Genomic DNA, 19,272 nt, shown 5'->3' with positions numbered 1-19,272 from the left:
GTTTTCTTTGTTCCATTATCTCACTAGACAACAAAACCCCTCATGCCTGAGATTTTTTTTTCCTTTCGATCTGCTAAATCAAGGCCTTCTTGTAGTTTGCTCTTTGGGCCTGCTTCTCTGAAGTCTGCAATATGCACTAGATAGAATATCAGTGCAGCAACAAAAGGCACCCAGATATAGACTGATAAATAATAGATGGACAGATAGAGAAATGGTAAAAGCCATCGACTAGTTCCTTTCAAAGTTAAAAGGGACTGAAAAATTAGCAGGAAAGATGAATGGGGAATGGAACAAAAACTAACCAAACATTTAACTCTTGAGCCTTTTCTTATATTCATTAATACACATAACAAAAATAATCATCAACGAAATTTTTTTATATGTAGAATTAATACATTTAATAAGGCAAACATAATTTAATGGGTCAAATTTCAGCTAATAAGCAGAAATAATAGGAATTTACAAAAACAAAGTTAATTTAGATGTATTTCCTATTTATAAAACCAATGCCTCCAGATAAAATAGTTAATATTTATATAGCGTTTCCTATGTCCTCGGGAGACTAACAGCTGAATGTATTAGTTTGAGTCTGAGTTTACTCAGTTTAGAAGCGGAAGATTCCAGGTATGGACACTGACCATTTGATACTTCCAAAGACAATGTCTTTATGGCTCTATGTCTTTATGGCAGAAAACTTGACCAACAAACAAAACTAGCCTGAAAAGCAAAATATATTTTACAAAATTACAAAATAAATTCAGATGTGAATGACGTTGTTTTATGTTAGAACATGAGTAGCCAAATGTAATTTTCTGTTATTTCTGAATCAAATATCTCCCCATCCAAAAGAAGTTTTAAGACAAGATGTTTCTTTGCTGGCATGCAGCTAATTTATTTGTTAATAGATATTTCAGTACAACATTTTATTTCATGTATGTCTTGTAACTTTTTTTTCACTTCTGGAAAAGAAAAAGTTTAAAAAAGATTTGGATAAAAAATATATTTTATATTATCCTTGATACAACTGTATTTGCCTATTCACATGAGAAGTGATCTTTTTCTTTTTATGTATCTGATTGGGGCAAAATTAAGTGATGTTTTTATTTTAGCTAAAGAACTTATTTAAGAAGTCATCTTTTGATTGAGCACAGTCTCATTTTTTTAATCATCAAAATATTGAAATTTGTTTTCCAAACTTTAAAAAAGGACACTATTTTCCTTTCCTATATACCTAGGAAAAGCCATTCTTCACAAATTAAGATTGGTATTGCATATATACGTACTCATATATATTACAATTTTAATTTTAATAATATTATGTCTAGATTAAGACAAATGTTAATAGTTTCTATTAAAACTGGGCAGCTCTGGGTTCAAATTTCTAAATTATCCCGGCAGAAGCAAATTAGAAAACTCAAAATAGTATATACCAAACAAAATTTTTTTTTTGTTTGGTATATACCAAAATCTCAGGAAATTTATCCTGAGGAGAAAGAAACTCTCATTTATGTGACATACAGTCAGAACTTATTGATAACACTGTGAGGGTTTAAGAATATTTCAACTAACTTTAAAAATCTGCTTTGGGAAAAAAAGAGAAAGGTCCTGTTTTCTATTTTCTAAGCATTCTATTTCCTAAGTGTTCAATTTATATAATTCAACCTCCCTCTCTCCAACACACACACACACACACACACACACACACACACACACACACACACTTTAAAATATATAACAACTTAAAATTTAGAAACAATTGTCTATTTCAAATAACTTATAATTTAGCAAAAACCACAAGCAACTAGGACTCTCTGATGAATGCTACCTGGCATGCTTGCTATGTAAGAAATGCCATGCTTGTCAAATTCCATTGCAAAAACATGCAGGTTCTCAATCTCTAAAAGTCTCTTTTGGAGATCTCAACCAAAACTGCATTTTAGAAATGAAGAATATGAGTCTCCAAATGATATGCCCTGCTGACTTCTTTCCCTGTTAACAGTATTAAATCATCTTTGAACAGAAACCCTTTTAGTTTATCACAGCCTGGCAGCCCAAAGGTACAGGTAACTTTTATTTCTGGTCATTCAGGTGGGGCGCTCCAGGTCATTGATATATATCTATTTCTATATTGTGAAAGAAGAGATAACCTGTCTTCGGTTTTGTTTGTCATGTAAATATATACCCTCTTATACCCTCCCTTGCTTTCCCCCAAGCCCTCTCTCCCCACCCCCAGGAGAAATCTTTTAGACCCCACCGAAAAACAAAAAACAAGAAGCAGCAGTCAAAATTTATTCTTAAATGGAAAGGCAAACTAAGGAGAGCTTTTGAATGTTTTAATTTACTTCCATTGCCAAGCCCCTATCACCAATTTGGATTGTGACATAACGATCTACCAGTGTTAGTCGGATGGTTAGTGTAAAATGCTGTCACCACAATGATTTCTTACATGAACACAAGAACACAGCTGGGTGTTTCTATTTCATAATCGAGCAGACTTTATATGTTGTTCATTAAATATCTCCACTGTATACATGATTAGGTCAGTTGTTTATTTCCAAGTTACATCAAACTTCAAACTAAAGTAAACCAGTTGAAGTTGTTTGTTTAAAAAGGAAAAAAAAATTGAGGTTTTTTTTAGAAAATGGCCAGAGAAAATGACAATTTTCCAAATTTGGTGGTTAATCAATTATCAGATGGATACAAAACCATTGGAAATAATTGAAAAATACAAGCATTACATTTTTATTAAGAAAAATGCTTTAAATTAAATGTAGCTAAAATTAGATAAAAATAATTACTAAAGTGTGGGAGAAATGTCCAATAAATTTAAAAAGGTTTACTGGCAAAATGGTGTTTTACTCCCTTGTTAAACAGCAAATTAGAGTTTTTTTCTTTCATCCAGCAAGTGCAAATAAACTAGGCAGTCGAAAAAGTTCTTTTGGGTACAAAAAAAGGGCGCAGAAAAGAAGAAATTGTTTTTTCCAATGTCATGAAAAAAGAATATATCTTATATAAATTTAATAAAACAAACAAATTCTAAATAAAAATGTAGATTGCTTTGCTCATTAGTTTCCTGATTTTATTTACATTTCAAAATAACAATGAAATAATTTAGAGTAATCTTCTTGAAAAGAATAGAAAGAATTGTTTTAGTGGGACCAGAATTTCCATATTTGAAGTGAGTATAGCTAAAATAAATTTGTTCATTTTAGTTCAAATCATTACAAAAGAAATTCATTGCCCCTATTAAACTTATCCAATCATTTGTACTGCAACCTGAAAAAAAAATGACTTGAGTTTGAGATGAAGATTTTTGCTGCTGTGCATATTACTTCCTCATACATGTTTTTAAAATGTTTACTTTAACCTGAAAACATCAAGAAAAAGAGATTTTTAAGGAATAATAGAAATTATCTTAATATTTTAAAAGTCCTATATAAACGAAGAGACTGGAGTTTAAATTATCTGAATCTCTTCTACTTTTGTGTGAATTGTGTGGCAAATTAGTTAAGCTCTGTGAATCTCAGCTTCTTCATCTTTAAAATGGAGAAAATGTCCATCTTACAAGGCACCTGTAATGAACAAATGAGATTCTCTTTGTGAAAAAGGCCTAAATTGGCATCTGAGACATCTATAAATAGCAGCAGTAGTAGTATGTAAAAGATAAAGAACACTGAAAATTGCACATATCATTCCAATACAGAACTTACAGCTGCAAGAGGAAAGAAAAGCAGCAATATGTGATACAGCACAGATTAGGGTTGGTCTGGGTGGTCTGGGTCTGGGTCTTTGGCTCCTTCAGAGACTCTGACTGACTCTCTGTCTTCAATTCCGTCTTCTCTTCCTTCTCTTCCTGTTCCCCCTTTCAGATGCTTAATCCCACCAATGTCAGTGTTAGGCGCATTCATTTTATCTCACTTGAACCTCATGACAACCCTATGGAATTGGCTATCATTTTATCAATGTTTATGCTATAAAAAGCACACTAAAAAAGGAATATGCATGGCCAAACCCTCATTTTTAGTTAATTTGCACTTTTTTCTTTCAAAGTTTCTTAATCCATAAAAATTAACCTCATTCTAAGAAAAAAAAAAGTATTTTCTCTGGATTGTTCCTTTTTACATAGTTTAACAATTATTTGAACCATGTTTATTGCTTTTTCTGATGATAAATACATCATTATTGCAAAAAATAGAAAGTATAGGAAAGCAAAATGGAATAAAATTGTGACAACACCCAGATATATCTAATGTATATTAGTTCTCTTTGACTTTGTAGGTATAGGTGAAGAATAAGAAGAAAATTAGCAGTTTATCTTTAAAAAGGAAAGAAGCAACACTGTCTACTTACTATGAATGTGGTTAGTCCCTATGGTAGGACAGGCTGCTACCATGTTCCCTTAGAGGCTAAATATTTTTTTGAAAATGGAAACAACAGAAAGAGATCATAACTTATTATGAGATCATTTAAATTTAAAGAGATAATTTAAATTTCTATTTGATCTTTTATTACACATGTATTTATGCTTGTGGGCAACTGGAGTGGTCTGAATGTGTTCCTCAAAATTCATATGCTGCAACTTAATTGCCCTCATGATAGTATTTAGAGGTGCAGGTCTTTAACCCATTTATGCCTGAGGTTGCAATTTTTTTAATTTTTGCATTCAGACCTTAGCGATGACCTTGAGCAGTAGGATATAAATAACTCACACATGCTTAGTGTTCCAACAGTGGAACACTAGGCATAAATAGGTTTTAAGAACTGATTAATGAGAGAAGAGCCCTCATGAATGGGATAAGGGCTCTTATAAAAGGTCTTGAGGAAGAGAGGGTATTCTCTTCTGCTCTTCTGCCATGTGATGACATCTAGAGTGCGCCATGTATGAGGAATAGGTCTTCGCCAGACACCAAACCTGCTGATGCCTTGATCTTGGACTTCCCAGCCTCTAAAACTGTGAGGAATAAATTTCTATTATTTATAAATTACCTAGTCTGTGGTGTTTTTGTCATAGCAGCACAAGCAAACAAACCAAACAGAAATGAATCTCAAATTCTTTTAACATTTTTTTGGTGTGGGTAGGGTAGAAATGACACGTTTAAAACGACACAAGGTCATTGGATTAATTTTTTCCATGTACCACACAGAAGTCTTTGATTTATTACTGATATAAATAGAGCACTCTATAATTTTCTTCCTTACATTAATGTATTTGGTGTCTTAACATTTGATTATACATTAAGAAATAAACTTTAATGATACCATAATTTTTTCATAGATTGAGTCTGTAAAACAATTTTAAAGTAGTATGAGTTTTAATTTGGGTTAGTGTAAAGTCTTTCACTTATAGACTCCATCTGCAAAACCTTAAAAGAGGGTATGCACTTAACATATATATAGCTTACAAATAATCACTAAAGTACATATTTTGGTTCTGAATTATATATTTGTCTATTCTCATAGAATAAAATTTTCTCCCAACTCTTGCCTTCATTTTCTATTTTATAGTCACAAGACATATCTTTTATCTGAAGGCCTCAAGCTCAAGTCATTAGTAACAAAACTGCAATCATAAGTAAAAACATAAGCACAAAATTATGTTTCCTTTTCTACCTTATGCCTAGTAACATCAGAAGTTAAATAATCGGAGGCTTTTATCATGTGTGCAATGTGTACCCAAAGAGCATGTCACAGTCCACTTTCTCCATTTCTAATCTTACTATTGTTAATGCTAACAAGACATACAGGGTCTTTGAACATTCTGAACAATACACCTTGAAGCCTCAGTAAGTCAGCAAGGTCTCAAAGGTTGTACCATGTAAAAGTCAAGTAATTAAACAATGATTACTTACTGCTTAAAAAAAAAGGCTGGGAAAAGTTGGATTCAGGAGGTCTAATTTCACACAGAACATTTCAGTGAAAATTAAGCCTTTAACTATATTCTGCCTGACTTGATTTGAAAGAAAAGGATAAGAAAAAAAGATTATAAAAGCTATTCAGTAATGTCTTTCTGCAACAGAGCTTTGAGAGGTGACAAACAGCTGCTGGTAATTCATTTAGTCATTTTTCTCCAAACAGCATTTGGATTCCTCTTCAAAATTTGGCTGCAACTCTTTAGTTTCATTATTCTTTCCAAATAAAAGGGCTCCTCCCTTCTTCTCTCTTGGCACCAGTAGAAATGTTTTAGCTCCCTAGAAACAGCTAATTTCTAATAAAGTTTGGATACATAGTAAACCCCATTTTACCTGATGCTGTTTTATTTCCCATACATAAAAACAGGCAATTTTCCCCCAGTTTTAATTTTGACCTATTTCAACTTTGTAGTCTTTTAAATCAGAATAATTAAAATTCAGAAATATTTAAGTTGTTCTTCCTTCTACCACACCTTACTCTCCAATTTATCTCAGTGGTTAGTATGTAGACAAATCCTAGAGATGACACAGGTGCTAAAATTATTTTTGCTGAAAAACATCTCAAAAAAATTTTTTTTTTTGGTAGCAGTAGAATTTATTCAAAGGTGCCTTAATATAGGTGCTGGGGCTTGCCCATGGTGTTCTTGATATATAAGGCCCGGATATTCTGCCAGTTTTTCTTGAGCAATAACACCAAGAAGTTGACAGCCAGGTGAATGAATGTTCTATACAAGCTCCTCATCTGTCATCTTCACGTGGCCAACAGCCACAGCCAGACATAACACCTTCTTCATTTGAAACTTGATTATGGACTTCACCTCGTCCACTTTGGCCGCCATGTTTTCCTTGTGTGTGAGCAGGGAAAATAGCTTTCTTGCTCTATTTAGGCCTGGGCCGAGGATTCCTGGGATCTACTTGATCAGAGACTCTGAGGCCAAAAATGCATCATACTTCTTGGCTAGCTTCTTGACTAGTTTCTTATTTTTGTTGACATTTTTTCAGCACCTCGGTGTCCATGTGAGGGATATCCACGGCCTTGCACTCGTCACATTGTTGCTGGTCCCCCAGGACACACACGGAGAACTTGGGGCGGGTAGTGGACTTCAGCATGACGGTGTTCAAGAGGCGCTTGTCTTTCTGGGGGTTCTTCAAGCTGATCTGCAAATCCACTGTCTCCAGGAACTTCCGGCGCTTGCCCCGGCTCCTTTGCAGGACTTCCCACACTGCCTCGTACAGGGCGTCGCGAGAGACTTTGCTGCTTGTGGCTTCTCGCGGCGCCCTGACCAGAAAAGAGACACATCTCACTTTTTTATACCTCTTACTCGCTCGCTCTTCCTGTTATAGGACAGCATTTCTTTCCTTTCTATTTCATAGATGAGATTAAGGAATATCTAACAGAAATAATTATACTGCTTGTTAAAATTTAGTTAATTTATTTCTTGGAACTATCACTATCTGTTCACACTAACATATAAGATTATTTATTTTCTTTTGTCTGGAATTACCTGTGCCACATTGATGAAATATATTCTTAATTGTTTCTAAGAATTTCTACCTTACAGAGAGAATGAATCAGTTTAGTTTATTAATCCCTACTGAAACACAAACATACTTACGTGAGCTTATTTATGCCTACTATGGTATAACTATTTCGCTAGGTTAAATAGTATTGGGGAAATTTTTTGTAGCAAGGACTAAGAAGAAAATGACAATTTCAAATAACATATGAGCTACTTAAACACCTTTGAAGATGCTGCTGGTGAAATTTGTTGTAGTTGAAAGGAAAATTTTGATTCCTAAATAGGTAATATTAAATATGAGGCCTTTTCCTCTCACATACTTTTCTTATGTTCCTGCTTTAAAAAAATTGACAAAAATTGCTTATATTTATCATGTACAACACGATGCTTTGGAATATGTGTACATTGTGGAATGGCTCTATCCAGCTAATTAACATATGCATTAATTACTTATCATCTTTTGTGGTGAGAACGCTTAAAAAAATCTACTGTCTTAGTGATTTTCAAAATAGAACACGTTGTTATTTACTGTAGTCACTATTTTGTACAATAGATAACTTGATCTTATTTCTCCTGTCTAATTGATATTTTTTATCTTTAAACCAACAACTCTCCAATTTCCCATCTTGCAGCTTTTGGTAACCACCATTGTAGTACCTGTTTCTATGAGTTCAATGTTTTTAGATCCCATATATGAAGAGATCATGTGATATGTGTCTTTTGTACCTGGCTTACTCACCTACAGGATTTCCTTCTTTTTTAATGCTGGGTGGTATTCTGTTGTGTGTGTGTACCACATTTTCTTTATCCATTCATCTATTGATGGACACTTAGGTTGATTCTATATCTTCTATATTTCAGCTGTTGTGAATAATGCTGCAGTAAACATGAGAGTGCAGATATTCTAACATACTAGAAGTCCGATTTCATTTCTTTTGGATATATACTCAGAAATGGAATTACTGGATTATATGGCAACTGTATTTTTAATTTTTTGAGGAATGTCCATACTGTTTTCCTTAATGGCTGTACTAATTTACATTCCTGTCAATAGTGTGAAAGCATTCCCTTTTACTCTCCAACGCTCTTTATCTTTTGTCTTTTAGACAATTGCCACTCTGACAGGTATGAGGAGGTATCTCATTGTGGTTTTAATGTGTACTTCTCTGCTGATTAGTGATGTTATGGATTTTTCATATACCTGTTGACTATTTTCATGTCTTATTTTGAGAAATGTCCATTTAGGTCATTTTCTCATGTTTAACTGGGTTTTCTTGCTACTGAGTTGTTTGAGTTCCTTATATGTTTTGGATATTAACTTCTTATTACATATGTGGTTTGCAATTTTTTTTCCTCATTATGTATTTCTCTTCACTCTGTTGATTGTTTCCTTTGCTGTGAAGAAGTTTTTAGTTTAATGTAATCCCATTTGTTTATTTTTGCTTCTGTTGCCTGTGCCGTGCTAGTTTTTTGGTTAGTTTTATTTTCATTTATTTTCTAAACACATGTGAAATGTTGAGAATTGTAGTTGAGTCCAAGATGATTTTAATGGATCTTGGTTGCTAAACTTCTTTATTTTAATAACAATAAGATTATAAATATATAATTATAAAATAATATTTTTAAAAGGTGATATTTTAAATGAAACTATTTTAAATGCTGCATAGTGTTAACCATGAGCATAAATTCAAAATCCATCCAATAGTTCCCTTTTCTTCTTTTTTGTGTTAAGTTTATTACACCCTAGCTAAGAAACCACTCTTCAATGGTAAACTCCCACCTGAGTGAAAAGAAAAATTGGTTCTTTTGTGAAGAAAAATGATAGCATCAGAGGAGTATTAATATAGTTTTAAATATTATTAGTGGAAATACATCCTGTACCACTAGGCCTTTTAACTTAGATTCTTTATTTTGAAGCATTTGGATCTAACTTTTGTACATTTCCAGAGATTGTAGAGTTCAGTGTTCCCTTGGGTGTCACATGCAAAAGGAGAGTAAGATATTGCTTCTGTGATGTGCTAAAGTGGAAAAACGACCATTTTCTAATGAAGAAATGCAATCTTTGGTTTCACCAAGAAAAACAATGTGATCATAAATAGGTTTATATTAGAGAGAATTCCACTGGAAATCCTTTGCCTGAATGACCTTTGGAAAAAGAGTAAGGCAGCAATGTGGGTGGTATCTTTGCTGTTTCTCTGGCAGAAAGAATGAAACAGGAACTAGGAGTCAGAAAGACTTCATTTGGTATAGAATCCCAATCTTATCTTCATTCTGACAGCATCTCCTTTTACTTATTAAAATAAAAATATCAATCCTAAATTTTAATATAGTTCAAAGGGACTATGTAAAGATGAGGACATTTCCTTGGCTTATGTTCTTTCCGCTTTTGATTCATCTATGAATGCACAAAATGCCTTATTTTATTCTTGAAGTTAGCATTAGCTAACTTGGTAACATGGCCCAGTAATATATAAAACACTCACATAACCAGGAGGAATATTTTCCATGAAAATGCCTATTGCAATAGCCATGTAGTCACTTAAATTTCTTTTAAAAAGCATGCTTGCTGATGATTTCAGACTTGGAACCTTATTAAACATTAATCAAAAGCAAGAAAAACTCAAATGCAAGTGACTTTCTTTGTAAATTACAATTGTATTTTGCCAAGACTATATCTCTGAATATGTAAAACAAAGTGAAAAACATAATCATTGATGGGGTTCATTTATTTGTTCAGCATCAAAATCTTCGTGTTAATTCCTATCTAATTACAACATAAATCTTTTCAGCTGAAAAATGTTGCTTTTATAGTAAAAAGAGCAAATAACATATCTAGACTAAATTGAAAAACAAAAGTTTTCAATTCAAAACAAAAGTTTTCAATTTACTCTGCAATCCAAGAATTTGAGGAATGAGATTAAATTTGTGAAAAGGTTTCTTATAGTGACTTAAAGATACCAGACTCATGATAATATTGTCCTTATTGGATAAAAAGAAAATATTCTGGCTATAATACCCAGATTATTTGGGCAGCAGTGGTTGAAACAAATAGAGATTTATTTTACTTTTATTACAGAAGTGTCAAAATTGCTGGTGATGCCTGAGTAGCTAAATTACATCAAGACCAGCATTAGACTTTCTCTCATGGTTCTTAGATAAAAGTTTCAGTTTAGGAATGTAGTTTCCATTCAAGGCTGAAAAATAGATGGGTGAATAGAAGGTAAAGACTACAATAGTTATCAGTCTTTCTTTTCAGAAGGAAAGCATGATTTCTCAGATATATCCCAGCAGATGTCTGCATATGTCTCATTTTCCAGAACTCTGTTGCATGATCATTGCTCTCTGCTTTGGAGGCTGGGAGAGAAAGACTCTAAATTGTTTTGGGTTCCCTCAGCCTTCAGGGTAAAGGTAAGCAAGAGACAGAAAGCTGGAAATGGGTGTAGGGTTACCTTCATGTATGACTTGATGCAGGTATTTTATTTTTTTCTCCTTAAAAAATTATAAAATAAGACACTGCCCAAAATTGACAAATGGAATTTTTAAAAATCTCACATTTCAATACCATAACATAGTAACTAATGGGTGTATATTATTCTAAGCCCCTATAGTCACATGCGTTTTTTTTTGTTTTGTTGTTTTGTTGTTTGTTTTGAGACAGTTTTGTTCTATCGCCCAAGCTGGAGTGCAGTGGCATGATCTCGTCTCACTGCAACCTCCACTTCCCAGGTTCAAGCAATTCTGCTTCAGCCTCCCAAGTAGCTGGGACTATAGGTGTGTGCCATCATGCCCAGCTATTTTTGTATTGTTAGTAGAGACAGGGTTTCACCATGTTAGCCGCGATTGTCTTGATCTCCTGACCTCGTGATCTTCCCAACTCAGCCTCCCAAAGTGCTGGGATTTCAGGCATGAGCTACCGTGCTCGACAGTCACATATTTTTAAACCTGGTTATAATCACACTATGTTACAATGTTACAATTTTACTGTCTCTTTCTTTTATTTTTCAATGTACAAAAGGCTTTTTGACATTTGTAAATAGTCTTTTAAACCAACATTTTTAATAACTATTCAGTAGGTAGACCTATCCTTGTGTTCTTAGTAATCTCATATTGTCAACGCATGTTATTTTTACATTTCTTCATATTTTGGTTGCTATCATTAACAAAATTTTAATTTAAAGCATATTAGGGACTTCCTGAGTTCTTTCTATGACTAAGGAGTATCTTACAGTTGTTAGTGAGCAAACATGGCAAAGAGCCAGAGGAGGGGTAGTTAAAATGCAGCCAGACACTAATCGGTGAAATACTGTGAAGGCTTCTGAAAAATAAGAGCTGAAAAACATTGAAGTATAGTACTGTGGAGGGCAGAGGAGTCATCTTTACAGAATGTTCTCTAGCAAACTGCTATACAAGGTGAGTTAATTTCTGTTAAGACTGGAGTTGGGAGACTAAACTGGATGGCTTTTCAAAGTTCCTTTAAAACCTGTGTTATCTAGGGTCATGCTTCATTTATTTATAACTCTTGTTCATATATTATGAGCACCTTTTATAAAAAATGATTTTCTTATATCTAAGCGTTCTTAGAAGTTGCCAATATTATGATTTACTACAGAAAAATAATTATTTTTTGATAAGTCCTTTGGAGCATTTAGTTATAAAAGAAAATAAACTATCATCTATATCTAAGCTTGTATAGCATTCATAAAAAGAAAAGCAGTAAAAAATGATTAAAAATACAAATTGAAATTAAACACAGTTCTTCCAAAATTACACACCAAAGGATTTCACTAACTTGAGAGTTACAAAAGAAAAGTCATGAATAGAATGTAACAATTTGATAGTATTTAAAATAATTCCTTCTTTAAATACTAGGCTAGATGAAATCCATCAAATGGCATTGTATGCAACCCTGTGGGAAGGTTTTCTATAATTCAGCTCTAAGATTAGATATATATGGAACTATTACCATGGTAACTATTTTCGAAGCTAACAAAAGTGTAAAAAATATGGACTAAAAAATACCTACAAAAACTCCACCAAGACAGTAAATTTTCTCCGTCTTAAAAAAAAAAGTTGTTGAAAAAAGTAAAAGCTCTCAGACAAATAGACTGCTCTGTTGTTATAGAGAACACTTGTTTTCAGCTGGTTTCTTTTTTTGTGGCATGTAAAGCTTCCCTTCAGGGTAAAAGTGAGATTTATCCTGATTCATAAAGGGAGGAAAGGGTTTAGTGAAAGTGAAATTTGTGGAATGCACACACTTTTAAAATATAGTTTCTTTCCTAACCTAAGCATAAATCATAAACAATTTCTGTTGTTCCCTCCTTTCTTGAACAGACAAAAGTATAATGCAGTACTGGTAATTTATAACTGCTGGGAATTTTTTTTTTTTTGAGACAGAGTCTCACTTTGTCACTAGGCGCCAGGCTGGAGCGCAGTGGCGCGATCTCGACTTACTGCAACCTCTGCCTCCCGGGTTCAAGCAATTCTTCTGCCTCAGCCTCCCAAGTAGCTGGGACTACAGGTGCACGCCACCACTCCCAGCTAATTTTTGTATTTTTAGTAGAGACGGGGTTTCACCATGTTGGACAGGATTGTCTTGATAGCCTGACCTTGTGATCCGCCTGCCGTGGCCTCCCAAAGTGCTGGGATTACAAGTGTGAGATACCACGCCCAGCTGGGAATTTTTAAAAAACTGTTGTTATTTTTTTCTGAAAGATTCCCTGAAAATTATTTTGTATCTTATTTTGGTTTGGAGGTAAAATATGTTTCTTTTTGTAATACCATTTAAGAAATTAGTGTTAATTTCCAAATAGAGCTGTAAAAGAAATAGAGATAGGGATTTGCAATGGAAGACAAATTTTACAAGTAGTTTGCAAGAAAAATGGAAACCTTCTCAGTCCTCTGGATTAGTGCCTCATATCACTTGAGAAATACTACCAATCAGATATTGTTTCACAAAATGGAATGTAGTATCTTGATTAAGTGAAGGGAATAGAGAGGCTAAATATAAAATAATTCATTTCTGATTCCTTAATAGAAGATTTACAAAAAGTTGAGTGTATAGCCCACTGAGAAGTAGTAGTTTCCATCCTTCAGTGCTGCTGGTCTCTTGTTGGAGTCATAGACAAAAGCACTCAGTCTTTCTGTTATTTTTATCGGCATCACAGTATCTTTCTTCTTCACTGTAAAAGCTTCTCAGCACGAAAAAGGTGGTGCTTGACCAGCCTTCCTCTTTAACCAATATACACTACAATTCAGATTGAAACAGATACACTGGGCTGGCTATTGTGTAGTATGAATAATTGCTGAGTTATTCAAGTACAATGGGCAGGAGGTATACAAGAATTTTGCACGGCACCCCCTTAAACCTTGTGGCATTGGTACAAGTGGCCTGTAAAGGATAAAAGTTAGGTCACCCTGACATAAAATAAACAAAGATAGGGGATCACCCATTTTAAGCACAAAATAATGAAGTGGTGGGTGTGCATAGTGACAGAAGCTACCCCATAACAGAATCATAGAAAGTAAAAAGATTTCAGGCTGTGTGTCTTGTTTTAATACTATTTCCAAACAAAAGTCAGACTGTCAATGATGGCTGTATTAGTCCATTTTCACACTGCTATAAAGCTACTACCCAAGACTGAGTAATTTATAATGAAACAAGTTTAATTGCCTCACAGTTCTGCATGGCTAGGGAGGACTCAGGAAACTTACAATCATGGTGGAAAGGGAAGCAGTCACCTTCTTCACAAGGTGGCAGGAAGGAGAAGAGTGAGGAGTGAAAGGGGAAGAGCCTTAATGAAACCATCAGATCTTATGAGAACTCACTATCATGAGAACAGCATAGGGGCAACTGCCCTTCTGATCCAAGCACCTACCACTGGGTTCCTCTCTTGATACATGAGGATTATGGGGATACAATTTCAAATTAGATTTGGGTGGGGACTCAGAGCCAAACCAGATCAGTGGCACTATGCCTTCATTCACAGATATTTACTTATACCTAGGGTTCCAGGTAATGTGCAGTGGGATGTACACTGGAAATGCAGTGGCGAGTAATACAATGTCCCTGCCCTCACAGAGTATACAGTCATCTGAAAGGAGATATGGGTTAAACAAAAATTCATTATGTTAGGATTCTAATAAAGAAAGTATTATTCGCTATTTCACTAAATCACAAACATAGTTTGGTAACAACATTCCCATTTTACAAACAGATAAAATGAGACACAGAGAGAGTTCATCACAAATCTGTAAAACAGAGCCAGAATGTGAACCGAATTTTGTATATCTCTGTATACTGTTTGTCTGTCTATCTAGCTATCTTTTCTTGTCAGTATTTTTCAAGAATATTTCTTTGTCTCTAATGGGAAAACACAGGTAAACAGAAAAATCACCATAAAATTAATAATTGCTACATTAATAACTTAAAGTATAAATAACTCAAAGAAGATGAATTTAGAGGTTCAGGAAGGAGCTACTAAGTAGGCTGGAAAAGTCAGAATGATTTCACAGAAGAATGATTGGGCAACTCTTAATACTGTCACATCTTAGAATTTCTTTATAACTTGCACTATCTTCATAATAATCTTGGAATGAAAGTACATGATAGACTCAATATTTCCATTGTTATATAGATATTTAAACAAATAGAATAAAAACCACAGATTCCAATCTTGCAAATGAAATTTATGTCAGGTTAAGGAAATAATAGCTATGATTTCTGTGTACTTACTATGGCCAGCCCAATTACTTTATCTTCGGTCCTTCTAACAACCAGATGAGGCCAGTATTATTGTTAACCCTATTTCTTACAGGAGGAAACTAAAGCCTAAATCAATAAGGTAACTTGATTAAGGTCACACACATAATAAATACAAGAGTTGGGGTCCCAACCTGGATCTGTTTACCCATGCTTTAGTTATCCCACGATGAAAATAATTTGACCAATTTCATTTTGACATGAATGAGAGCTAAACATATTTTTGACAAAATTAGGGATTTATTGGTTTAGGGGTTAAGGTACATTTGATTTCATTTCCACATTTTTTTCCCCTTCTGAGGCATCAAAAAGTCTCCTTTCTTTGGGCACACAAACTGTATTTTTCCTTCATGAAGTAGAGAAAATCGTTAATCTCATTTCTCACCTGCCAAATCCCTACTGTCCTCTGCTATGGGAAAAGAATTGCACATTTTAAGTAAGTCACATAGGCCAGAATAATAGTTACATTTTCCAATGGCCTTTGAATTAGACATGGGCTTGCATTTCAGTTTTGCCATAGGATCATGGAATGCGTAAGATATGCCACTTCTGGGTCTTCATCTCGAAGAGAAAGAGCATGCACACATACACCCTTCCACCTATTTTTCCATTTTTCACGTACTCAGATGTGGTTAGGAGCCATTTTGTAAAAAGTGGAACAGAACAAGCTTAATGGTGGTTAAAAAAGAAACCAGAAAAGAGTCAGTAATTCTGACCCCATGGTCCCAGCATCACAGATCTGATCTGTTCCACCTGAACTGTGACATTAAAGAGAAATACACTCCTATAATCTTCATAAAATAACTGCGAATTGGGGTCTTCCATCTAAAGCCATCCTTTTATTCTACCTATTCAAGTGCTTACCTGTGGTGATCCTGTTCTCTCTTCCGTATCATCAGGTTTTCACTCTCAGAATTTCTCCATCATACAAACATACTGTTATTCCTACTGTCTTAAAAAATCTTCTCACAAACCCACTTCCTCCTCCAACTACCATTTCTCTGATGCTCTTTATGAATAAACTACTTGTTATCAATTCTAGTGAGGTTACTCCTATCAATAACCCAAAGTTGCTCTTGTGAAGGTTGCTGATGACTGCCACATCACTAAATCCAAGATTCACTTTATGCTTCTGCCTTAGAACGTTTGCCTCCAATTTCTTTCTGCTTTGAACAATTCTTCCACTGGATATTATTAGTTTATTCCTCACTCCCTTCAGTGTTTTCTCCAATGTCACCTTCCCCGTGAAGCTTTCCTCAACTGCCGTATGTAAAGTCCTCAACCCTGCACAATTTCTAACCCTCCACTGTCTCATTTTTCTCCATCACATTTATTCCCATCCACAGCATGGTTTATTCTATTTATTTACTACTTAGCCTAATACTCAATAAGAAAATAAGTGCCATGAGACAAGCATTTTATTCCCTGCATTCACTGTTGTATCCCCAGGACCTAGAACATTTCAGGTTATACAGTAGGTGTTGAATGACTGAATGAATGAACAGATATTTGTGGAGAATCTATTAGGTGTTATTCACCTTGATAGGTCCTATGGGTACAAAGTGAACAAGATAGATGGAGGCTTCCCTTTTAAAATATTTGGGATATAGATCAGAAGAAAGACATTGATTCACTCAATTTCTATGCAACATAAAAAATGCTGTTAGGGTATAATAGGAACATTCAGAAGAAACACTGAACCTAAATTTGAGGGATCAAGGAGGACAGTGATATCAAACCAAGAAAGAGATGATAGTAATCTTGGAACTTTGAGTGGAAGTTATCCTTGAGAGGTGAATGGGATGGGGAGAGGGGCATTTGTCCAGGCAAAAGCCGTGGGTCAAGAAATGGTATGTTGGAAGACCTTTAAAAATTCAGTACACAGTGGGATGTGGGGTATAAAATAAAAGTGGTGAGAGAAGAGATGGAATTATGTATAAGTTAAGGTTAGGAATTCAAATGACAGACTACTTGATTTTGAAGCTTTACTGTGCCACTTGCTCATCACTGGATGTGCTATTTGATATCTCTGTGCTTCAGTTTACTTATCTGGGAAACCTAGACAAGGCTTTCTCACTTGGTGTTTTGAATATTCAATAAGGGATGAATTAAAGAAAATTGGTATAGGATCTGATAAGTTCTCAATAAATGTTAGTTGCTCCTGTTGTTTGACTTGTGGTATAAACAGGGAAGAGATCATTATGATTCTTGCAGGGCATGTCAGGGAACTAGATACCCCATCCACTCCTGACAACCTTTGAGACATTATTATTGCTAGTTTAATTATTTTTCTATTGCTATTATTACAAATTAATACTTTTTTTGTTTCTCAGAATCATATCCATGATATTGAAGAGAAAATTGATGTGCTGGCCTCATGTCTGTTTAAAGAAGAGTCAGGGGTCAAGGAGGAAGAGGAGAATTGTACCCTATTTTAATTAAAGCGCTTTTTGAAAATACAGTTCATTTTACCCACAGAGACATATTTTAGGGGTATATTTGTGATGAAATATACAACAAAATTCAAAAATGACAAGCAATGAAAATAAAACAATGTATATAATCATAAGTATTTTTAATTATATTTGAACCTACATTTTATTGGAATATATGTGTTTTTAATGGTCACCTGATGTTTGTTAAAATGAAGTTCTGGGACGGTATTACAATGTGTCTCCCTCATCTCCCGCCTGTAGCTTTTACCTGTTCTAGGAAAGACACAGTCTAAGTAATTCAGTGCTTTGGGAGTCTGAATCATTGGAATAATTACCTTAATTCTCTATTAAAAGAAAGCTATCTTAAAAAGGACCTTCTTTGATTGACATGTATCTGCATTTTTTAAAGGATAGACAAAGGAGGTATTTAGTGTAATTATTGACTTTCATTGCATTACACAATATGGAGAGATAAAGGCCAAAATCCTAGTGATGTAGGAAACCTTAGTGCGCACTGTTTTCTGGTCACTTAGTAGGCAATCCTTATTTACCATTAATTAATGTCAACTGTGCAAGTATTCAGCAGTGAAATTGAGCACTTATTTGTAAAAAGGATTATTTTCTAGCTTCATTAAATTCTTTGTGCTTTCTGTTGTTCATTTGTCACATTGTCTGCTTTTGGCTCAAAAGTGTCAATAGGTGTAACAAAGTTTAAATGGATGTGGGATGCCAACTGTTTCTCTAATTCTGGCATGAGAAAGGACCTCCTGTAAGAAGAGCTGCCTCCTGAAGCATTTTGTTAGCTGTCATTGGCTGGAACTCGTGTCATAGTACAAGAGAGCAGCCAACATATGAGTAGGCAACCTGCCATCTAAACAGATGGGTATGGGTTTGACAGCCAAGGGGCCAAGTATATAAGCAAATATAGGTATCAGGGTTTCATTTCCAACTGAGATTTCTGAAAAGTCTGTTTGTCCTGTTACAATGTAAGTTGCCATGACAGTTGTGATCAGTTTTTAAAGGCACAAATGACATTAAATACTTATTCTAATAAACATTTCAGTATTTTTATTTGATTAGTTATTGAAGACTTAACAAGAAAAATAGAAAATAAAAGTAGGAAAAGAAGTATTAAAAAAAAAACTAAACCTAAAAAATTGTATTTTACATGGATATGCTATATGTTCACGTAATGAAGGCAAAACTTTTAAAACACCTTTGTGTTGCCCCCTTAAAATGTAACTATTCTGAGAGCAAGAACGTTGATGGTACATTTGTGATAAACATACAACAAAACTCAACAAATTACAGGCAATTAAAATAAATAAATGTCTATGAGGAAGGGAAGAGGGCTTGTAAGTCTTACTATTGCTGCTTCTCTCAGTGTTAAATAGGTGTTCAGTAAATGCTTGTGGAAAGAATGTATAGTTAATATGATTATCTGGGTACAGCATAAAATTTGCTAATCATGTTAAATAAACTCAATGTAATGTAAAACTTAAGATGTTCTAAATACTGAACTCAATTGAACCTCTTAGTGAATCAGAGGATGCATATTAAAACATCATGTTGTTCTCCTTAAATATCTAGAATAAAAAATAAAAGTTAAAACAAACAAAAAAACCCTTCAAGTCTAGGTGTACAAATAT

The 19,272-nt window shown here is 34.2% G+C and overlaps 1 pseudogene; it reads right to left on the bottom strand.

Moving 5' to 3' along the window:
- Positions 1–6,634: 6,634 nt before the first annotated feature.
- LOC105710160 (large ribosomal subunit protein uL1-like) overlaps positions 6,635–19,272 on the bottom strand; it is a 50,117-nt pseudogene continuing 37,479 nt past the window's right edge.

This window comes from Aotus nancymaae, unplaced genomic scaffold (assembly GCF_030222135.1).
Source record: "Aotus nancymaae isolate 86718 unplaced genomic scaffold, 86718_ANA_hifiasm-v0.15.2.pri h1tg000007l, whole genome shotgun sequence".
Lineage (NCBI taxonomy): Eukaryota > Metazoa > Chordata > Mammalia > Primates > Aotidae > Aotus > Aotus nancymaae.
This window is presented reverse-complemented; position numbering and strand designations above follow the sequence as displayed.